Source organism: Rattus rattus, chromosome 11 (assembly GCF_011064425.1).
Source record: "Rattus rattus isolate New Zealand chromosome 11, Rrattus_CSIRO_v1, whole genome shotgun sequence".
NCBI classification, from domain to species: domain Eukaryota; kingdom Metazoa; phylum Chordata; class Mammalia; order Rodentia; family Muridae; genus Rattus; species Rattus rattus.
In genome coordinates, this window is record NC_046164.1 from 4,382,052 (window position 1) to 4,406,988 (window position 24,937).

At 40.1% G+C, this 24,937-nt stretch overlaps 1 protein-coding gene across 1 annotated transcript in view; it reads left to right on the forward strand.

Annotated features, from left to right (window-relative positions):
- Positions 1-24,937, forward strand: part of Mthfd2l (methylenetetrahydrofolate dehydrogenase (NADP+ dependent) 2 like) — an 86,000-nt gene that overhangs the window by 40,911 nt on the left and 20,152 nt on the right. The window lies entirely within an intron of this gene.

Below are 24,937 nucleotides of genomic sequence, written 5' to 3' on the forward strand. Positions count from 1 at the left end.
AGAGAGAGAGAGAGAGAGAGAGAGAGAGAGAGAGAGAGAGAAAGAGAGAAAACCTTAGAAGGGGGTCTGTACATGGTAAGGTCCAAGCTGGAGATATTGAGATTTTATTGTATATATTGTTTGGTTATGATTGTACATTAAAACATTATGAAAGATAGTATAAAAAATACGTATACAAATAAAGTCAAATTATTTGTGAGCCCAAAGATATGGACTTTGGTACAAGGCAAGGATGGAGAAGAGAGCAGGAGGAAGCTCACATTTGTAAAGCCTCCATCAGACTGTCACGAACTGTTTCTATAGAGCCAGGAGCAGAGAAAAGGAGAAAAGCTACTATGATTTCATTTAATGGATCCAAGTTTTTTTTTTTTCCATTTTCTCCCCGACTTGGCGTTTATTTCTTAGTTACATCAAGTGTTCCATCTCCTGCCATATCCAGCGCCTGAACGAAGCCTCTATCATTCTCCTGCGTCACTGCATGTTACTGGTGACCTCCGGGCTTTAAATGTCACGAGTATTTGTCATTTGAATGTGTGTTTAATGTTAGTAACTTGTAAATAGTGAGCGATGTTTCAAACTGTTTGCATCTCTCAGCTGTAGTATTGAGTGCACAGTTTTTCCCAGTGGAGAAAACTTTCTCAGCATGTATCCGAGCTCACGTTTGTCTTGTCATCATGACAAGTGGCAAATCCTCTTGTGGGATCCACTGACAGTCTCTTGTGCCTGACTCAACACATATGTCACAAGTCATTCATTATACCAGACACTGTCACCGTCTTCAGGCTTCTCCCAGGGGCTTCTGTCCAGCCTAGTGTATTACAAAAGCCGAAAGGCAAGCAAAGAAGGGTAGGAAAGGAAGACCTGAGCTTCTCTGTAATTAACGCAGAGGGCCAGGATGTAGAAAGATGCATGGCAAGGTCTTTAGGATTAGTTCCTCCAATCCACCCCATCTCCCTGGGAGGATCCTCCACATCCACCAGACAGCTCCACTCCTATTTTATGTAATGGTAATTTGGCCACAGGCCACCATGGCAAAAAGACATTTTGAAGGAAGAGAGTGAGAACAATTCTTCTCCCTTGTTCTTTTCAGAAGCATGTCACTCTGTCTGAGTGCTGGAGGGCTGCTTCATATGCAGCCCTGAAATCATCCCAAAGAAATAAGTACTTAGTCATGGGAACTTTTCTGGGAAGAACATCTCGACTTTGTGAGAGACAAATACACATGGTTGTTACATTTCTAGTTCGTTCATTAATATTCACGAGGAGAATTTAAGGATAAAACATGGAGATATTAGTCATCGCAGTCATGACAGAAACCAGGAATTTATACTACAAAGAGGTCTACATAACTACACAGTAGCAATGAGGTATTACTAGAACGGCACACTGTGCATCCTGTGTGGGAAACCTACGAATACAATTAGGAGTGGGAATTAAGCAGGCAGAGCGTGACCTAATGGCAGAGGTAGCTAGAGAAGGGAGGGCTGGGTCAGTCTCATAACTAGAATGTCAGCATATAAGGAAGCCGTCGCATCTAGAAGTCAGAAAGAGCAGGGGGAGGGGGCGGTGAGCATGTTATGTGTCAGGAGGATTGATAACCTTCTATAAATGGCAATCCATTTGGTGATGAATTCTGGAAATGGGCTTGCGGAAGAGTAAAAGAAGAAATCACTGTGTGATGACCCCAGAGCATGAGTAATATTAGCTTAGGTTAGTACTGACCTCGCCCCTCCAGTTCACTGTAGAGGACTAACTATATGCTACTTAACTCTTGAACATATGCCCCCAGAACTGATATTTGGAATTAGTCAGAATCTCAAATCAGAAAATCAGGCCCTGTTAAACTAGGCTTCAAGTCTATGGGAAGCTATCGTTCTGAGGTCACAGAGACCACCAGTTTCTAGGGCACTGAATACCTGTGTGTGGTTGTCTGACCTCTTCATTCTCCTATGGCAGGAATAGGCCTGATTTACTGTTATTTCTTTTTCTCTTTCTCCTCTCTTAATGCTTGATAGATGCGTGCTTAGAATAGTATCTGGCACAGAACTATGAAGAGAGTTCAGTCAGTGAAGTATTTGCCTTATAAACACCAAGATCTAGGTTTGCTACACAGGAAAGTCCCAGCATGATAGAATGTGCTTGTAATCCCACCGCTGGGAAAGAGGGTTAGCAGGTCCCTGGGTGCTACTGTCCACCCAGCCCAGACTTTTTGATGAGTTGTAGGATAATAAAAGACCTCCTCGTGTCAAAAAGGAAATGGTAAATGGTGCCAGAGCAGCGACACGGAGGTTAAACTATTCTCTCTACTTAGGTACATAAATGTGTAACCCGTGCCACAGCACACACAGACTCTGATGCACAGCACCACACACAGCAGCTGATACACAGCACCACACACAGACTCTGATGCACAGCACCACACATAGACTCTGATGCACAGCACCACATACATCTGATGTACAGCAACGGCCAAGCCAAGCTGTGATGTACTGATCTTTTAAGATTATATCGGAAACAAGGACCTCTTCAAACTGGCTGGAAGTTAGCCGATATACCTTAAGATTATAATTTTTAAAATACGAGATGTTTATTCTAGCTATCGGATGATTTACATAGTGTAACATTATTTTGAAAAACTGACAGTATTTCTAGGGTGTCATTGTACTGTAGTTAATAAAGTCGTGCGAATGAAATAGGTTGTCTGTGAAGAATCCCTTGTAGCGTTAAGTGGCGGACAGGCTGGTTTGAATATAGATATCAAGATTAAGGAAGCTTGAGATTGAAGACAAAACAGACTATTATAGATGTCTAAAGTATACATTTGAATGGAAAGGAGTATCTGACACGAAGACAACACCCGTTCTGTATGAGGCTCTTGAAGATAAGACATACATTAAAAGATGGTAGTGGGGGTCCTTGGGCCCTCTCCTATGTAGTTCTACAAGAAAACTGAAGGACAGAGTAAATTTTTTAAAACTCCTTGGAATTATTATTCAGACAGGACAGCAACTTTTTGGAACTTCCCAAAGTCCCTCCAGCCATTGGAGTAAGCTCAGATCGACTTGGGTTCCCAGAGAAGTGCTGAGTCACTGGCTAGAGCACTTGTAGGCTCAGCCTTGTTCCCTAGGACACCCTCTCCTGCAGGGCGATGAACCTCCAAGCCTGACCTCACCACCTCTATGGCAAAACTTTTCATGACAGACAGGGTAATATACAGTAGGGTGAACGGCAGGTCAGTGCAGTGATGTGGAAGATTCATGTCTGGCTAACAAAAGGTGAGCAACTCACTTCCTGCCTGTACTTTCAACACCACATCAATTCTTAGGTACATTCCCGTCCATCCTCATCCTAGGATCTCAAACTCTTCTCTCTGATGTCTCACTCCCGGGGACTAGGGTTAATGATTTTAAAAATACCTAAACACCGAAATCCCTAGGGGCAGGGCATGGCTATCGTCAACTCCCCATCTCCAACTTCTGCACTCTGGGAGTACAGTGAGCTCACATAGAGCCCACAGCAGTTTTGAATGATGCCCCCACTGTAGCAATGCCACACCAAAATATCATTGTTTCCACACCCTGTTTCTCATTCTCTTGCTTCTCCATTTTAGCTAGACTCTGCTTCTCCATTTAGAATTTTTTCCTCCCTTATCTCGAATTTGTCAATTACTTTTAACAGTATAGAGGGATGTGCACAAGCTCTGGGAAGGGGGAATATGTAAGATCTAACTCTACTGCTTATTAACTGGACAGCCTTGACAAGTTACCTCATCTCCCTAAAGCCCACTGTCTCTCTTCATATTCAAATTGATGGTATCTAGGGCTCCTTCCCCCTGCATTCCATTTCCATCAGGATTTATTGTAGCCAAAAATATCTTAATTACATATATATAATATTTATAAAATATTTGTAAATATGTATTTATATATATATATAAAACAAATTAGTTTTGGTCTGCATTTTAGTGATGGATAAAGATGTTAAGTATATTTTGTGTGTTTATAGCTCATTAGTTCTTCCGCTTTGAGATCTTTTATTTAGTCAGTTCATTTGCCCATTTCTTGATGGGCTCATTTTTCTCTTCGGGAGTTTGACTTTTGAGGTCTCTCTCTCTCTATTTTTAAGTATTAATCCCCTATCAGATGAGTGACTAGCAAAGCAACTCCCTTTTGTTTTCTTCTCTATACAGAAGCTTCAAAATTTAATATAAGATGCTCTCCTGTGAGGTGAATGGCAGAAATGGCAAAAGTCCTGTGCTCTGTGTGTGTGTGTGTGTGTGTGTGTGTGTGTGAGAGAGAGAGAGAGAGAGAGAGAGAGAGAGAGAGAGTGTATTGAATATATGTGTATATATATGCAATATATATGATACAAATATGTTGTCTTGTTGGGAAGCTCCATAGGTTTATTAACCAAATTAGTGTCGGGAGGTAATTAGCTCTCAGTTTCAAAATATTGTTTGTTTCTCCTCTTCCTCCTTCTCCTCCTTCCTTTTTAATTTTCGAGAACCTGGTAACTACATTTCTTTGAAAGTTCTCAAGTTTGCATCAAGTTCGCATTCGTCATCAGTCTGTTCTCTGTGATTTCCTCATGTCTTGTAATTGGTCCACACTTGGGCTGTCCATTCAACACTGTGGATGTAGCTCACAGCATACAGGGTGCTTCCTAGTAGTAGACACTACAACCTCTGTCTCCCTCAGGAAGTGAATGGTTATCTTAAAACAGGAGAGTCTGGGGATCCTTAAGACATCTTTAATAGAGTGGTAGCTAAAAATCATTAATTTTTCCTGGCTTATCAAATGACTAAAAATCTACTTTTGAGTATATCCCTTGAATATTACCTCTAGCTTTTACAGCTCAAAAACAAAACAAAACAAAACATAAAACCAAAACCAAAAGCAAAACAAAACAAAACACAACCCAAAAGAAAAAACCAACCCAAAAGAAAAGATCACAGTATTTTTTTAACCATACTTCTACAGGATTTACCTCTTTTTAGGTTTTTTTTTTTTTTTTTTAGTAAAGATTACTATGTCTTATTCTATCATATCAACTTTTAGTTTGTGGTTGTGAAAATGATGTTTATTATGATTATTTGAGATATGAAATATACCTTCATGTAATATAAAATATAAATATGTCATCTCACATAGGAGAACATTGTTCCTCTGCTTAATGTAGAAAAATCCTTATTTTTAAATTAGGGTCACTGATCTATTTTGAGATTTTTTAAAAATGTTTTTACTATTGTATATATGATTTATATGTCATGTATGTATGCAGAGCTAAGAGGACAACTCTGTAGAGTCAGGTTTCTTCTTCCAAACTTATGAGGGCTTCAAGGGTTGAATTTGAGTCACTAGACTTGTTTGCAAGAACTACTCGGTGTTTTAACCACTGACCCACCTCACCAACCCATGGATTGATTTGTATAGAGGGTTTGCCACAAAGATTTGGTTCACCCTTCTATATGTAGATAACATTTTTTCCCAGTTAGCACCATTTTATAAAAGAGGTTGTCTCTTTTCAAACGTGGTTCTGACTCCTTTGTCAAGAATCAGGGTGATTGTAGCAGTATGGGTCAATTTTTGGATCTTCTGTTCTTTTGGTCTGTTTTATACACAATAAAACAATAAAAGAAGTAAAGTTATGGAAGGGAGTGTAGTTGGGGGATGGTGAACATGAGTAAAACATATTGTACAAAATTACTGAAGAACTAATAAAAATGCTGTGGTTAAAAAAAATAATAAAATAGGTGAAAAGGAGACCAGAACTACAAAGAAGCATTTGAGATGTGATGCAGGAAATACTGAGAACATTCCTGAAGTGACTTTCACTGTACTGGGTCCTCAGCAACTAGGTTCGGCTTGTTGGTCACTATGATTCTTGAGCCTGATGAAGAACCTTGCTGTCAGACAAACCACTGATGAGTTCCTCGGAAGCCAGGGTCTTATCTTGGTTCAAGCTTCTCTTCTAGAAGATGATGTCTTTGTAGGGGAAGACAGTTTTTTTTTCCAATCCCATCCAGCCTTGGAGTCTTCTTAATTCCTTCTTTGGGGCTGTCCCATGTTACGAAGAGTAAATATGGCTGGCGTTGCATCAGTGCTGTGACTCAGGGCTTGCACCTGCAGAGGTCAAGGTGAGGAGAGGAGGAGAAACGACCAAGTAAGAGTAAATGGTGACTCTCTTTGGTTAAAGAAGAAGCAAACACTCCCAGTGCACTTCCTAGTGCGGGTAGGAACATGAGCCCATCTGCGGGTGAGCTCATCATTCGTGTGGGCTCGCAGTGTGTGGCATCGCTGAGTGTCTCTTGCAGACATGTGCTGACTGGCAGGGAACAAATGATTTCACTGGGCTTGCAGTCAGTTATGCTCAGCTGTGGCCTTGCAGGAGCACTCACGGGCATAGATGCAGAAAAGCGATAAACCCGTGACTGAAGTGTCGCCCACCAGTGCCGATATTACCGTTTGCATAGAGGCGACGTTTGAAGTGGGCTATAGAATCTGACAGTGATCCTGGCTACCTGCTTTCTGTCTGGTTTTATTTCAAAAGGAGAACCACGAGATAGAAAAAGCGTTTCCTGCACCTCTTGAAGTAACATCATGTGAAGGTCTTCAAACTAAAGAGACAAATGGAGCCTACTTATGTAGTCAGTAAAGGGTCTGTGACTCTGTTCAAATTTACAATGAGTGCATTTGCTCTCAATTTGTCATAATTACTTATTTGTACATGAGCCTTTATTAGAAACCTGAGAACTACAGAGAACCCCAAGTGTGAGCTTTACACCTGTGCGTGGAATAGAGTCAAGTTCCCCGTGTACAGCTCTTCTGAGGCTGTACTGAGGGCAGCCGCTTTACTGTTGACTCCACACATGTCACACATTGCTTTGTCTTTTATGGTACGTGCTTATATGAAGTGATGGTTATAAATTAAACGTTGAACATAACCTAAGGCCCGAAATAGCAAATACTCATCTAAGATTTAATTCTTTATTAAAAATGAATCATTCCATTCATCCCCATGAAAAATTTGCATTTTCTAAATGGTAAAATTAGGTTTATCAAATAATTATTTTCTAACAAGCTTCTTTATGATTTATGGTCCAGGAAAACTATAGGCAACAGAAGCAAACATAGACAATTGTTAGCTACAAGTCTTTAACATAGCTTTTAAAACGAGAGGGCAGCTTACAGAATGGGGGAATGATAAGCAAATCGTTTGTCTTAGAACGTGTCAGTGGCCAAAGTACATAAACAAGCAAGAAAAAGAACAGAGCCAGGCCCAGGGACAGGGGACCTAATTTAAAACTGGACAATGGCACTGCATGAGACCTTTATCTCATGAAGAAAAAGTGGGCAGCAACAGATACATGGGAAGCTCAATGTCATCATGGGAATACACACCAAAACTCTACTATCATCATGTGAAAACACAACAAAGCTCCGCTATTGTACGTCACCTAGTAGGATAGCTTCTATGTAAAAAAGATCATACATGCCAGTACAACAAAAGGCGTCCTTGTAGTCCTTGTAATCTTGGAATGGAAATGGAAACAGGAACTATGGAAAATGCTCTATTCCTCATAAAAGGTTCCAGCCATCTAGCTTCTAGGTATACATCCAAAGCAACAGGAACCAGTATCTTGAATTATCTGTATTCACTTGCTCATTTGAACATCAGTCACAGGAGTGGAGACATGTAAATGACATGTTCACTTATTTATCCATTCACCGATAGGTCATCTATCAGTGATCTAAAATACAATATTATTCATCCAAAGAGAGAGAGAGAGAAGATTGATATTGGGGAGGTGATGGCTGAGTTGGTAAAGTGTTTGCTGTGTGAGTATAATGATGTGAGTTTGACTCCCCAGCACACACATAGAAGATGAGCACAAGGGCACAAATAAGCAGTCCCAGAACCGGGCAGGAAGAGGAGGAACTCTAGCTCCCTGTCAAGTCAGACTAGCCAACTTAAAAAGACCTACTTCACTGAGACCCTGACCCAAAAACTAGGGTGGGAAGGGACTGAGGAACAGGTCCCACATCCCCTCTGGCCCCATGTGCATGTGTACACATAAGCACATACACACACGTAAATCTCTCTCACACATAAAAAAAAATATTTGTGACCATAAATCCAAAAGACAGCATTTGTAGTGAAATACAGCAAACGTGGAGTGACAAATAGGACATGATTATATGAGAAAGCTAAATTATCCAAACTCATAGAAACAGATATTGGAATGGTAGTTTCCAGGGCTGGGATGAGGGGAAAGGAGCAGGGTTTGGAGTGTTAGAAAGTTTCAGTTACACATGATGAATAAATCCCGAGAGACATATTTATCACAATGGCCAGCATTAATAGCACTCTCTTGCTTAGTTAAAACCTTGCTAAGAAGGTAGGTTTTATGTTAAGTGTTCTTATCCCCTTAAAATAATCAACAAGAAATTAAATTTAAAATGTGGGAGGAAGAACTTTGTAGATGATGGATATTTTTATAGCATCAATTCTGCTAATGGCTTCATGACAGTATGCTTACCTTCAAACCCATTAAGTTGTTTACATTAAATAGATACAGAATTTTGTATGTCAGCCACACCTCAATAAAGTAGTTTTTAAAAAATTTAATCCAAATTTAGCCCACTACATTAAAGGATAAAGCATCGTGACTAAAATAGTATTTAGCCCATAAATCCAAGATCAGTCTAACATTGTAAAATCATTCGTGTAGTTTTCTATGTTAGCAACCCAAACCAAAATACAAATTTTACAAAGTCTTCATAATCTTAGAAATGATATAGCAAAAGTTCCTGATGAATATTTTTCAGCAAACTGGGAGTATAAAGAGACTTTTCTACATGATGAAAGTGTTCATAAAAATCTTACAGGTAGCATTGTACTTGATAAAAGAATGAATGTTTCTTTTTCTTGTGTAACTCTATTTCTGGGAAGATGTGAGGAACAATCTTAATACCCCAGACAAAGTACTGTTAAAGACCCACATAAGGATAGTACTAAATTCCAACATTGTAGTCCAATGAGTTTTATTGAAGTTACTTAAAAGAGTGTAGATGAGGGGTTACTTACTGGACAAAGAATGACTCAGACAATTGTAAGACCAAAAACATCCACAAAAGCTGGAACCTGCAGCATACTACACAGTTTGCAGCTCAACAGGTTAGAGAAAATCTCTTCCAGGCAGCCTGCTTTGTCTGTTTTGTCTGCTTTGTCTACTTTGTCTGCTTTGTCTGCTTTGTCTGCAGCTTTTACACTTGATCTTAGCCAAAAGGCCGAGAAGCGATGTCTGCAGCTTTTATATACCTGGAACTATAGAGGCCTGGTGATTCTGCTCAGTTTCAGGGACTTCCTTACGCTTTTGAGTTGTTTACTTCCTGAGCTTAAGGCACTTTGCAGGATAGAGTATTTTATCTCCCTTTAGAATATCCTCTGTCTTATACAAGATGTAAGGTACTTATAACTTCTGTCTAACATTGTCATTGGTCTATCTAGTACAAACAAGTAAAGTAGTGAGATATATATCCATGCTGGGTGACTTTATTTTCAGACAACATGATCATCTATTCTAAAAATAAAGTGAAATTGACACTAAAAAGAACAAATCGATTTTATAATTTAAGCTAAGAGGCTAAAAGAACATATAATCATTATATCAAAATAACCAAGAAAGCTATACATTCAAACTACCAATCCAAGAACTATATTATTCTAAATAATGCATATCTTATATGCATATGATTCTCTTATTTTATCTACATATCTTAAAACCACTGTAGTGTTTTTAATGTGTATTTTGTGTTTCATGAGTTCATAATGTAGAAAATATGAGAACAAAAGGTTGGAAGATTTGGAGAATATCCAAGAGACTGTTAAGAGGATGAGAATGAGGATTACCTTGAGAAATGCTTTATTTACATAATCCTTACATTTTAAAGGGTAGTGAATGGAACATGAGTTTTTACCATTTTGAAGTGTAAACATAAATCTTAACTCAAGTAGCAGTGATATGGAATTTTCTATTTTTAATTCTATGCTTTCTGAATTGTATCTTTGTTAATATGCATACATTTCTATAATGTTTATCTATATTATTGAGTGTTCAGACAAAGAAAATGGATTTATTGGATACCATGAATGAGAAGTCATGGTATACAGTGATTTGAAGGGATAATGGCAAATATTATTTTGTTTGTGGAATGGAGCTGTTGGATATCAGTTGAAAAGATAATTTACTGTGCATATATAATATATTTTTTAACTTATGTAGTATTGTCAAAATATTCACAAATATTTTAGTTATGATCAACAGGAAGACATACATATTCTATTGACATTATTGTTGTTGGACTAATCATGCAAAACCTCAATATTGACATTGTGGTCTGGCCTCAGTTTATCTCAGATTGATTCATTCATACATTGATGAATTGCTTGACTTGCTCTTATGTTTTGAGTCATTTTTAGACTTTGCTATTATAGAGGCTTGTTTGAAGCACTGCATCTATTCCACATGTGCCACATTCTGATCAAAGGCCGAGTGTATAAACAAATGTGACCTTCCTTATAGTGATAACGGAAGCAACAGAGAACCAGTAAGGAAATGTGGGATCACTAGGGGTAGGCAATGCAATTTCTGCCATCTACTCCAAATTGATTCCTATAGTCAGGCTCAGATTCAGATTGGACCTTTTTGAATGCAAGGTGCTACCACATGCCTTGGCAGGAATCCTAGTGCATTGGGGAGAAGGCAAGATGGAAATAATTAGGCCTCTAATGAAACATGCAATTCACTTCTTGTCTTAATCCACATATAACATAATTTTTAGTAAAAGAACACATACCTTTACTGTATGTGTTGTTCTATGTGCCAAGCTCTGGTACACTGTTACTATTTTTTTTTTTTTAAAAAAACTGATGGCCCCAAGATGGAGTGTTTTATGAATTATTTCATTTTCAGATGCCATAACAAGATATCTGATATAAAGAAACTGTGTTTAGTTCATAGATTTGGAGGCAGAAAGTCTTAGTTCAGTCTTGACACTGATGAAGACACCACTTCAGACAGTATGAAATGGTAGAATCATGTGGGAAAAGTCACATGAAGGGACAAAAGGTGACAGATTAAGTGGCCCAACTTCTTCTTTTCTAGACATGCCCTCTCATAGGACCAAACAGAGCCCTAAATGAACTGCATTAATCCCAATCAACAGTACCCCAGGGACGTAACCACTTTCACTAGTTACTACCTCTTAACAAACTTGGAGCCCACAAATCCTTGGGGGACAGTCTCAAACCACAGCCCAACTCTCTCTCAAAATCCATTCCATCTTTTAAAGTAATAGAAACCAAAGTTTAACCTACATAAAGTTTCCATTTGCTTTTCCTAAGATTCCATCTAAATATAAAGACACAGTGGAGACATTTAATTTTCATGAATGTGCTTGTACACACACATCCAGTGTGATAGGCATCTATTCTCCTGTTCATTGACTTGATCACTGTACGTGTGCCTGCCGCGTGCTCCCACTTCTGTTGTTATAGCATCTTCATGTTCAACTGCTTCAAGTTTTCTGCTAATCCTTTGGTGCTCTAGGATATACAGGTAGAACCTCTGGAAGTATCTTAGGCAGACGTCTAAGCCATATTTATATCCTTTAAATTATTTGGGATCATACCACTTTCCTAATCTCCAAGAGGTGAAAAAGAGGCCTTTAACTTTTAAATTTCCCAAATGAGGTGTAGCAGTCTGGCTAGCTCTCCGAGACACGCCAGGTTCCCTAGACTTTCCCGGGCAACCTCTGAGGTTTAAGAGTTCACCTCTTCTCTGGTTCTATTTTTTCTTATTTACCCTTCCTGTTTTCTGGTTTGAGTCCTTCCATCCTTGGCTTTTGAAATTCTGAGTCTAGAGAATAAGTTCTTTCTTCTCCTTCTTGTGGATATTGCTTGCATGAGCCCCAGGACATGAAATGTGTAGCTGCTGCCTTAATGACTAAAGGTATAGGAACGGGGAGATGTCAATGGCTGCATATGAAGGAGGTGACTGGAGTTATAAACCTCGTTTGTACCTATCCACTTTATCTCAGTGACCTGATTAGATTCTTTGGTCTTTGAGAGTTAGCAGCCGCCTCTCTGTTTTTAGAGATATAACCCAGGCTTTCCTCTTGGGCTGGGCTGCATGTGGGCAGGGTGCAGTTTTGGGATGGTTGTTCTATTCTAACGCCATCTTCTCCTTTTAGTTCCTACATCTCACTCCTTTGACTGTTTTAAACTATCGAGCCAGAAGACATTTTTCTTTTAAACAAAAATTTCAGGGGCTGGAGAGGTGGCTCAGTGGTTAAGGGATTGGGTGCTCTTGCCCCGGACCGGCACTCACATGGTGAATCACAACCATTAGTAACTTTAGTTTCAGGGGATCTGATGCCCTCTTCTGGCCTCCATGGCAGTGCGTACATGTGGCACACAAACCTACCTTCAGACAGAGTACCAACACATACAATACAAATAAATACACTTCAAAAATAATTTAAGAAACAAGACAGAGGCTGAGAAATTATCTCAGTCATAAACGTACTCATCTTGCATCATGAGGCTCTGGTTCCTTCTCCAGAACCCACGTGTCTTCCATAGGGTTTTACTGCTGTAAACACACCATGACCAAGGCAACTCCTTTAGGGACAACATTCAACTGCGGCTGTTTAAAGGATCAGAGGTTCAATCCATTATCATCAAGGCAGGAACATGGCAGCATCTAGGAATAGTATAGGAAGAGCTGAGAGGTCTACATTTTGTTCCGAAGGCAAACAGAAGAAGACTGACTCTCAGGCGTCTAGGACAGGACAAGGGTCTTAAAGCCCACACCCACAGTGACACGCCCACTCCAGCAAGGCCACACCTCCTAATAGTGCTACTCCCTGGGCCAAACAAATACAGACCATCATACCATGTAGTTCTCCAATGTGAAGGTGGAGCATGGGAGATTCTGCTTGACCAATTCCAGGCCAGTGAGAGACCCTGTCTCAAACAAACAAACAAATGGTAGCCAGCTACTGGGGAATGATACTTGAGGTTGTCCTGTGGCCCCTATGTGTACGGCACTGTAAGCACACTTGCACACAATGTACACACACCGGGCACAGAATAAAGAGGTTGATGCCTTTGAAACAGAGCCCATTTGACTTCTGTGTTCTACATATAAAATAGTATTTGACAGTATAAACCTTTGGATATTTAGCTCACCAGCCTCCAAGCTATGCTCATATCCAAATCCACAAATGCAGCGGTATCTTTTTGTAGAGGGTAAGATTTGCTTACAGGAATTAAAGAGAAGCATGCGTCTCCTTGGCTTTATAGGGAAAGTATTCGAGGCTGACGCTAATGAGACCACTTAATAGCTCTCCTGTGAATTTCTAAACCCCACCAAAATTCTGTATTTCAAGCTGATGTAATCTAGTGCAGATCACTATCCTCAGCTCTGTTAACAGACATGCCCCTGTCCTGGCATCCACAGGATGTTGCCTTTCTTGTGAACATGAGTATTCTGACACCTCACAGCCAGACACCAGTTAGGCAGCAAAGATCACAGAGGAAGAGCAACGGAAAGAACAGAGTGTGCCGTCCTTTAACTCAGCACTCATTAAGATTTCCTAGAAAGAATAGGAAGATACCTAGGAGAGAACAGTCTGGCTGTCTATGGGGATCCTATTCCGCTCGTGTTATGGTTTCAGTCTGAGTGACTCTCTGTGTCTCAGGGGATTGAACACTGAGTCCCAGGCTGGTGGTTCTAGTCTAACAGGGTCTGGAAACTTTAGGACGGGAGCCTAGATGGAGAAAATAGGCCCTTCCTGACAACTTGCCATCTGCCTCCTTCTTTCCCTTTCTGCTTTCTGCTCGCCCTGGTATCATCAACTTTCTCTCTTGGCTTCCCTGATGGATGCCCCTGGAATTATGAGTAACAGAGAATTCCTTACTTTTACCATTTCCTCTTAGATACTGTAGCTTCAGCTCCACAAACATAGCTAAGCCAGCCAGGCTGTCTTTGTCCCTCATGTGACTGCCTCCAAAGCAAATAATGCTTTAGAACATTTTTCTTGATTTAGAAGAAACCATGCATCCGCATAAATTCCATTGCCCTTACTGTTGAAGCAGGATGACTTCCAGCTGCAGGAGAAAGCCACCTGAATAGGCACTTCCGTGCCACTAGTTTTATATCTGAACTGGAGCTCTGGTCTTGTTCCCAGCCTCTGACTCAACATTGTGAAACCAAGAAATCATTTACCTTCTCAGTACCTCAGAATCTAGCTTCTGTGAATGAGGATAATGGGTAAAGCTCTCTTGCTTCACTGAATCGTTGTGGGGTTTAATTAGGTAATGTTTACCGAGCTCTTTGAACTCTACTAATTAGAGTGTTATGTGAATACAGTACTTCCTTTTATCAGGATCCCTGGCCTGGGCCATTTCGTTTCATAAAGACTTGAAGATGGCTGTGATAGGGGGAGCTACAGGGAGGAGACTTCATTCTGTCTGTGCATGTGAGTGTGAACACAGTTCTGAACCTGTCACATTGGTGTATGAAATACCCACTTAGCCTCATGTCTAATGAGATGTAACTTCACACTTAACACCACTTAACAGTGGTAAAGTCCATGCTTTGAGCTAAGCACCTAAGCTACTGCAGTATGGATTGGCAACTGCAGCTTTAGTACTGTTATCCTACTCTATTCAGTGCATTTTGTCTGAAGGTTAGGGGCAGATTTTAAAGAGTGAGAGAATGGCAAATTGCAGCACCTGGTTAGCCAGCTGTAGTCCCCAAATTAGTGTAATTCTGTATTAGCATCTACTGATGGTCTACTTATCCCTCAGACGTCATCAGTCCACCACATATTATATAAATAGTAAACCATACTTTTTATCATGAGACCATTCTATCTGAAAGTGATCATCTAAGTTAATTTTTAAATTCTAAGTTAATAATAAACCTTCTGCCAGAAATAAATTTATAGATGGATATTTTAGCTTGTGGGAAAGTCTGTGGTTTGTTTCCATAAGCCTGCCAAGAGCTTTAATGAGAAATTATATTTGTAAAGTAGAAAATTTAATAGTAAGATTTTAGGCATTTAGTAACTCAATTTCGTATTTGACTAAATGATTCGGAATTTTGGTCATTGGGAACCTAGTTAACTCTTTGATTGGAAATGCAGACAACTCATAAGAGAACTCTGAAAACTCCGGAATATTAAGGTGGGAGTTTTCTGTGAAATCTGGTCACTGGCATGTTGGATTGCTTCTTGTGGCAAATTCAGAAATGTATCAGCTGATGAGCCAAACATAACATAATGATAATTTGAACTGTTGGACACTTCACATTCAGAGCCTGATTTATATTTTTTGACATTTATATCTTTTAAAGGAATTATAGGCAAATCGCTGACTTTAGATACTGATTTCTGGCTAGTAGAACATGTGAGGGAAGCCCCTTAGTAAATTCTCAGGCGAAGCATCTCAACTGGGTATTGTTATTTGCAGAGCATCATCGGGAATTCTTTTAGTGTAAAGGTAACAAAATGCAGATCTTTGACCGACCGTACAACTTTAGGAGGTAAAATGATAAAGTTTGTTACTGTAAGGAAATGGGCTACTATGTCCGTTCATGGCTTTAAGCTCCCCGATAAACCCACATCCCGTGCTGTGTATATTAACAGGAAGGGTAGGTGGTTTAACAATCAGTTTACTCTTTGTCAGCTTTTGAGTTAAGTGAGTACCTAAAGAAGTAAAAATTAAAGAATCAATGGGAATTAAAGAAGTAAATGTGAATGTTTGTGAATGTAGTCACCCGAAAATTCTGCAATATTATTATTTTAAAAGCTCTCCGGCATCTCCTTGTGATCCTTGGTTGGACACAAAGGTATGACTCATAACTCAATGTCAAATTAGCTATGATTTAATGTGAACAATCTGTACCCAATAGGCTTTGAGGAGACACCGGGACATCATTTAATATGACATTTGAATTTTCAGAGTGTGATATTACTAGGAATATCGCAGAAGAAGGGTGTCAGTGCCTCTGTCTGGGGCAGGATATGAAGGCAAAGTGCCCAGGGGACACTTTGAATAAGAACAGCAGATTTCAGCTAATGAAATATTGCCCTCATCACTATAAAGGTTGCCCTATAACATTAGAAGAAATCCCTTCTTTCTGAGAATTTGATAGGGGATGAGAAGGTGAGCATTTGTTATCTATAACAGTATTTCTCACATTCTTCAATTCAAGGTCTCCTCTCCCTACAGTGTTTTTTTTTCCTGTTTAATTATCTTCAAACATATTTACCCTGTGTTTTATGATGGACAACATCCCTTTTTAACAAAAAGTTATAAGGCCATATGTTTATTCTGAGTTTTACTCTACTCAGTAATAAGGCATTTAAAAACAAAGTATATTGTCTTGTTTCTTGCTAAGAGTCTTAGGACAAATGAGCAGAAAGTGGAGGCTTCATCTGCATCACGATTTTCTTATGAATGCTGTCTCAAGGCAGTAAGACTCTGACCAGCTGGGCGGTGGTGATGCTCCCCCTTAATCCCAGCCCCGAGGCAGCAGAGCAGGTGGATCTTGGATTTCTAGGCCATCTTGGTGTACAGAGTGAGTTCTAGGCCAGCTTGGTGTACAGAGTGAGTTCTAAGGCAGCTAGGACTATAGAGAGAAACTGTGTCTCAAACAAAACAAAACAAGACAAGTGGGAAAAGAAGAAAGAATTTGTTTCCAAATCTCCCAATGAGTTGATGATTTTTTTTTGATGGCAAAAAGATAAGAATCTAGTCTATATTTACATTATTTATAGAAATTATTCCTGACATAGCTTCTCAAAGCTGTCTAGAACATACAGTTTTCTAAATCTATTTCTTACATAATTGGAGTCTTAGAGTTCTATACACATTAGCAAATAGACACACATGGAGGAATAACTGTGGTTTAGATGTTGTTTCAATTTTCCTCAGATACATATGCTAAATGCCTAGTTCCCAGAGTGACTATACTGAGAAGTAGTAGAACTACTGTGAAGTCGAGCAGAAGAGTAGGCTCTTAGGTCCCTGCGGGCATGCTTCCTAAGGAGATAGGGTGACCAATTGGTAGGCTAGAGACAGATTTCATAAAAGGAGCAAACCTGTTGATGCTAGTCTTCTTCCTTTTCCTGTTGTGTGGCAATTTCTTTCAATGTTCCATCTTGTAAAGATGACCATTAGGATTTGTGGGAAGGGGAAAGAATAGCAAAACACATTTATGACAAAATTTTTAAATTAAAAAAAATCTTTAAAGAATAAAACAGAGTCAGAAACTAACTAAAACCTGCAAGGTTCAGGAACTTCCTAAAATTTACAGGATTCTCAGGACTCCACAAACTTACATAAGTACTGGTGATTTATCAAAAAAGAGAGTCTCTGGACAGCCAGGATGCCTGCAAGTCATGCAGGGAGATTCAGGGATGCTGTTTTTCTGAATCATCAGCCTTGACGGTGCTGGTGATGCAACTGCTTCCAGGTCACACGTGTCTGTAGATAACTCCTCACTCACACTCTCGTAAGCAATATGATTAAACTGATTAGCCCACTGCTTTGGACAGGTAGAACTATTTCTTTGGTCTCTCATTGCTATCCTATATGGGGTGCATGGACATTTATTCACATGTCCCCAAGAAAAATCACACAACTTCCCTGTTTGAAACATAATTAGCCTCCTTCCCCCTCATTCACACTTGCCATCATGTGATTCCATATGCTGTTAGATCCTTACTAAAGGCCAACACAATGTTTCCTGCTTGATCCTTGACATTGACCCTGACAAACTGTGAGTAAAACAAACATTGTTTTCTTAGTAAGCAGCCTGTTTTAGATATTTCATTACAGCAATGAAAAGTATAAATCTTTAAATTACAATGTCTGAAAGTATCCCTACTTCCTCCACAGCATTACAAATAACACCATAGTATGAACATATCCAAAACAGTAATTTTGCATGTCCACTTGACGTAATTTCAACCATAAAATACCAATTGTTAGTCCACTTTCCATCACATAGGCAAAATATCTGAGCTAATCAACCAGCAAAGGCTTCTTTTAAATATCGGGCTTTAGGGTTTTTTATGCATGATGGGTTGGCTGCACTGTTTGGGGCACGTGTTAAAACAGGGCATCATAGTAGAAGTGTGTACAAGAAACTACTCACCTTCTCACGGCAGGAGACAGAGAATCAGGAACTAAGGTCCTAGTATTCTGTCAAGGACACAACGGAAATCCTAGCTGCCTTTTGTTATCCCTGCCTCCTAACTTTCTGCCACTTCTGAGTCTTTCCACAAGCTGCCAAAAAGTCATCAGCGCCAGGACTTTTTGGAGATACTTATAATACAAATTTTATTTCGATTATTTCTCTCTCCTTAAATAGAATGATTGTGTCAGAAGTATACAAAGGATCAGAAATGAGGTAGTTGGCAAAAGGGAGACATTTTTTTCTTGAACATCAAGGAGAGTGTAGAAACTGAAGACTTGGAAGGCACTGTGGCTACAGAAGTTAGAGATTCAGCACTGGTGCAGCCCTGAAGGATGTCCTCAGAGTCAACAGGAGCAGCTGCGAAACAAAAGGAGCTTGAGCGTTCTTACAACTAACGTGAGGTGGGTGAGACAGACCACCCAAAGGGAACATAGGAGAAATATCGCTCACAGAACCGCAAGCGAGAATAAACGGACACCTCTGGTCCAGAGCACCCTGTGCTCTTCCAGACACAGGAACCCTCCTGTTGTCCTTGTTGCATACAGAGGAGGGACCCCTAAGAGCAGCCCACGCTGAGTTTGTTTACTGCGGGTACCACTTGGATCTTTGCACTGAAGCTCTACAGACACCGTTCTAAGAGCGATGGAGAGTTAGCCTGGGCTGTTCAGATGCTGCCTCTTTCTTGAAAGATGTTCTGCTCTAAGAACTTTGTGAGAGTTACAGGGAGGTAGTGTACTGGCTGGTTTTGTGTGTCAACTTGACCCAAGCTGGAGTTATCACAGAGAAAGGAGCCTCCCTTGAGGAAATGCCTCCATGAGACCCAGCTGTAAGGCATTTTCTCAATTAGTGATCAAGGGTGAGAGGGCCCATTGTGGGTGGTGCCATCCCTGGGATGGTGGTCCTGGCTTCTGTAAGAAAGCAAACTGAACAAGTCAGAAAGTAACATCCCTCCATGGCCTCTGCATCAGCTCCTGCTTCCTGCCCTGCTTGAGTTCCCGTCCTGACTTCCTTTGGTGAAGAACAATGATGTGGAAGTGTAAGCTGAATAAACCCTTTCCTCCCAAACTTGCTTCTTGGTCCTGATGTTGGTGCAGGAATAGGAACCCTGACTGAGACAGATGGGCACAGAGCTGGGTTGGTCAAGGCTTCCTTGAAGATGCTTCTACAAGTATCTTTCCCAATTTCATTCTTTATCCCCCTGAATATTCTATTGAAGAATAATGAGCGTATACATTTCTCTTGGTGGCATGTTTTATTATTCTTAATATATTTAAGTTCAGTTGTACCATCTTCCTTTGTATTCCCTCCTTCTTTCATTTCTCTGTCTGGAACCACAGAGAGTAGTTCGATCATGTATTCAATTTAGCATATTGAAGAACTATTTACCACTCTCTAGGTGGAGAGACCCGTAAGAATGGAGCCGATCGATAAATGTGGCAGACTAAAGTTTCACGCAGGAGCCAACTTTACTCAGAGCATCAGACAATCTATACTCTGACAGTTAAGAGGAGTCACTAGAATAAAATATACAATCCCAAGGGCAAGCTGTATATGGCAGACAAGCTGTACGTGGAGATCTATCTCTTCCCTATTCCTATTCCTATTCCCTATCCCTATCCCTATCCCTATCCCTATCCCTATCCCTATCCCTATCCCTATCCCTATCCCTATCCCTACCCCTACCTACCCCTACCCCTACCCCTACCCCTATCCCTATGCCTATCCCTATATCATCTATATGTCTATCTCTATATCTATCTTTATATCATCTAAATCTATATCTATATTATTTATATCTATCTATATCTATCTATATTATCTATCTATCTATCTATCTATCTATCTATCTATCTATCTATATCTATTCCCATAGGGGCATATAAACACATAATAATAGCCAGTTGTAATGGATCATATGAAGGAAACTCATCCTTATTCACTACATGTAAGACAGGCATGAAAACGCTTGCTGAGAATAGCTCTGTGTTTTGAAGAAACTCAGGTCATAAGACTCTTGTCTTTCTTGGCGTTTTTCTCCCAGGTGTTCAGAATTCTCCTCATAGGTCTCCATTTCCGGAGCGAGCTCCAACAAAGAACTAAAGCTGATGGTCGCACTTCAACTTCTTTTGCCCCTCAGTCTTGCTGTTTCCTCCTTTCTGAGACAAGCAGCTTGTGCGTACTCAGTCTTTGTCCTCCTGTAGAGGTACTTGATGTGGGGGTGTTCTGTCGCTGCTTTCTTACCTCTGCAAGCTATACGTTAGTGGTTCAATGCAAGACAGCAGGTTTCTAAGTAGGAAGCTTCTAAATCAACATGCTACTTCTTTTATTAAGGAAAAACCTCAAATAAAAACAGAGCTAAAAATAATTAAGCAGTATGTTTGGGAACATGGTCATTTTACATCATAGCACCAACTCTCTTTATTCCACTGCAGGCTGATAACAATGATTTGAGTCAAATACATGAGCAGTTGATTGTTGTAGTAAATATTTCATTGGGAATTTCTACCCCACCTTTGATTATTTAGCTTCCAAATAAAAGACACAAAACTTTTAGATTTATAGGAAGCCCTAATAGCACTAAAGCTTGGCAGATAACCCTCTAAGTTCTTTTGTCTACTGCCCTGTCAATATCCCCGCAATATAACTTGTCATGTTCTGCCTGGGCCACTGTTTACTCCAGTTTGCCAACCCTTATGTCCGTACTTTCATGATTCACTACCCCATGGTGTCTTCTCCTAACTCCACCTTCTCTCTCTTCGTTTCTCTCTCATGGTCCTACCTCACACCCCAAGCCCAGAAACTAAAGCCCTGTCTACCTCTCTCTGCCCAGCTGTAGGCATCTTTATTCAATAGTTTTATATTAAGGAGCGAAATTAACAAAGCTTCACTTGGCGTCTGTGAGGAGCAACCAGACGTTGGGAGCAGGTATTTAGTATTATAATAGATAGTACCAGACCAAACCTCCACAGCTGGTATAATTCAGAGTCTGTCTAATTATTTTCAAACTTCAGTTTCTTGAACTGTGCAAACATGGGCCATAATAAACGTTTTCTGGAGGTGTAAGAACCAAAAATTATTCAAAATCAAATGTGCAAGCCTCTGGCTGCTTCCGGCCACACTTGACTGTGTTATATTGGGCACCTTCACTACAGTCCTGGTTTTGAACACACACTTGGCTTTGTGCATGCTGTCATGACAAATGCCAGTGAACTCTGCCTGAAACACCTCAGCTCGGATTCCAGACTACGGCATGTTAGGAATCGCAGTGTTTTTACTGTTCTTACAAAGCTTTCTGGTCTTCCAGAGACATGGTGGGCCGGGGATGCAGCTCCTTACTGTACACACGAGGTCCTGGGCTCAATCCCAAGCCCCACATAATCCAGTCACGGTAGTGAACACCTGTAATTCCAGAACTTGGGAGGTGGAGGCAGGAGGATTGGGATTTCAAAGCCAACCTTGACTATACAGTGAGTTTGAGGCCAGTTTGGGGGGTTCAAGGAGACCCCACCTCAGAAGAAATGAACAGAGAGATAGCTGGATAGATGGAAGGAGGGAGATATGGTGGGAAGGGGGAGGAAGAAGGAAAGAAAGGAAATATAATGGCTTGATTACAGAAAATGCTTAATATTGTCCATCGTGAAATTGCCAAATTAGTTTTTCTTGGGATTTTATTATATGGCAAATGTTTGACTTTTAAATTTGCTGTTTAAATTGTTGGCTTAAGTTTCATAAAAACTGTAAACTCAGTTTTGGCTTGGGATTAGGACCTAATTTCCATCCTTTTTGAAATGACCCTAAACATTCTTCTTCCATTTTTATCCTATGTGTTTATGTGTTGAAATTCTCACCACTGAAAAACATAAATCCAAAATACCAGGCCAGACATGGCAGGCCATGGCTTTAATCCCAGCACTTAGGAAGCAGAGGCCAGCCTGGCCTTTACAGTGAGTTCTAGGACAGGAGAATGACACAGTGAGACCCTGTTTCAAACAAACAAACAAACAAACAAACAAAACCCAAAACAAAGCAAATATCGATGAGCTCTGAAAGTTGTTTAAATATCTTTTACATTCTGAAGTATCAAATAACCAGTTAGCTTTTAATTCTTTATGTATAAAATAAAGAAGTGCATACACCTCAGTATGCAACGTATTTTTATTTTTAATAAGATGGTGGAATTATATGTATACCAAAGATCTCTTTTAAAAATAAGTCTTTATCGTTTATGTCAGTAAATATTTGATCTGTTTGCCCGTTTTATACTTATATACCCAAGATCATGTAGAAGTTTCTTGGGTGATAGGAGTCATGGTGGAAAAATATGAGGAACCCCGTCCCGGACCAGGCTTAGTCCGGATGCAAACAGCTCTACCAAGAGAATTCTCCTGAACCGTGAAGTGGAAATGCGACACCACAGTTTTCAATGAATTTTGAACCACGTTCAGCACCTATTGCGAATTATACATTCTTTGTTCTTCAAATTCTTCTTGGTACTTAGAATCCATCACTCCAAAGTCACAGCCTGCTTGCTCTTGTAACCAACTGTGTGTCATTTTCAAACATGGCCCATTCAGCTATCAGTACTAAAACGTCTCGGAGCTCAGGCGCCTAAGCAACACGCTTTACAGCTTTTGAGAGTCTGTGGTTCGGTTGGCTGTAGTGGCTTTGACCCATTTCTCCTGCCTGTTACCAGGGAAACTCAAGTATCCGCCACCAACCTGGAAGCTGCTCAGTCTAGAGCGGCCTCAGCTGAAGCCGCTCCAGTCACAGAGCGAATGCGTTCCTGTTGGCTGGCTCGCGCTTGTCCCCTTGGCTGTGACTGGGTTCCAGAGAACACGGAGGTGCTTAAGATCTGTGTAAGGATTAGCCCCGCCCCTGACATCAGACCAGGCAGAATAAAATGGAGAGGAAAGCAAGAGAAGAGAGAAGAAATCATTAACGCGGCACCACTGTGTGGGTCCCAATTCGCGATAAAATTGTGACGGGGATGCTGACAAATACTTTAGACGAAGGACTTCCTGGGCTTTGTGGCCACTGTGGTTGGCACACTGGCCGACTGTTTGGGGATGCAGAGTTAAACCAGCTACAGCTCTTTCAGTATACTTCCATCTGACCTAGGTGTCCGTGTGTTCTTTTCAAAGATCCAGTGGAAAATCGCAGCAAGTCTGATGCAGTCAAATGTATCCATGGTTTCCCGAATACATGTGACCGTTACTGTATGATCCATTAATACAAAAATTTGGAAATAATACGGGAATAATAGTACCTCATATTATGATTTATTTGGTCTAATTTTTAAGCTTCAAATAATTGATGAAATGGGGAAAGAATCACAGTTTAATTTTAATGATGAAGTGATATATATATATATATATATGTATATGTGTGTGTGTGTGTGTGTGTGTGTGTGTGAATTTTAGGCATCATATTTTATACCTACTAAATATCTTAAAATACTAGCAAGAAATGTAATGAAATTTTTAATACCTCTTATTTTGAAAGGTGTGAAAATACTTATTTTTATTTTGCTCTTAAGCTTTCCAATATTATTCAACATTTCTACAATGAACATACAAATAAATGCCCTTATTAGAAAATAAGACAAATATTTTTCTATTTTGTAATATTTCTGGGAATTAAAATGAAGTTCAAATTTCCTTGTGCTTTAAGAATTGTGGCTATTGTTCATTGCTGATCTGATATTGTCTGAGATCTCATAGTATTTAAACATAGATTTTACTCTTGGCTTAAGAGAATAATAACTAAGGATTTAATAATTATTCCATAAATGCTTTCATTTGAGGAAGTCCCCTGAAGCTGTAACCAGTGTACGTCTTTTTCCTGTATAAGGAGGAAAGAGGATTTAATGGCTGACTCTGGAGACTGAGAAAAATCTGGTCAATGGGTGTATTAGAACTTATAAAGGATGGAGTTTGTGTCCCGGCTTGGGAAGTAGGGAAGATAGAGCTCACATGCTGGTGTCTCTGCAGCTAGGGACTGGATGTCTGCGGCAGCTGCTTCTGTGTTAGCACTGACCATTCTACAGGCTTGAAAATCCCGCCTATGCAAGAACCGTATTTCACAAGGAAACATTCAAGCCATTTGGAATGTTGAAAGACTAGAAGAAGGTCTCTAACCCAGGAACAGATAGAATTTCTAAAAATACTCCTGTATTAAATTTACTATGCTAATGAACTACCGGCAAGGGACACACACCTGATGTGAGTAAATCACTCGTCAGCCTTCCAGCCACAAGAGCACTGTAGAGTGAGGGATGTCACAGGTTCTTCAAGTTGCCTCCTGCTAGGAGGGGCTCTTGAATCTGAATGGACTCTGTCACTTCTTCACTGAGAGAATGTAAGAGAACTGAGAAGCAAGTCTCAGGATTGTCACCTCTAGAGGTGGGCAGCATCTACTGTCTGTCTTCTGCATGCTTGGTTGTCAGCTGGCCAGACTGGATGGGCACAAGCCACAGAGAAAGTTCACAAGCTAAACTGGTGACAGCCAGACCCACACATCATGACTTCAGACGACTCCAGTCAGAATTTATCTGACTCTAGTTACATAACCGTCTAAGTCTGAGCACCCGGCTGAACTCAGTCAGTGCACACACAACGTAAGGCATCATATACATTGTTATGTCACTTAGTTGTTTTGAGCTAG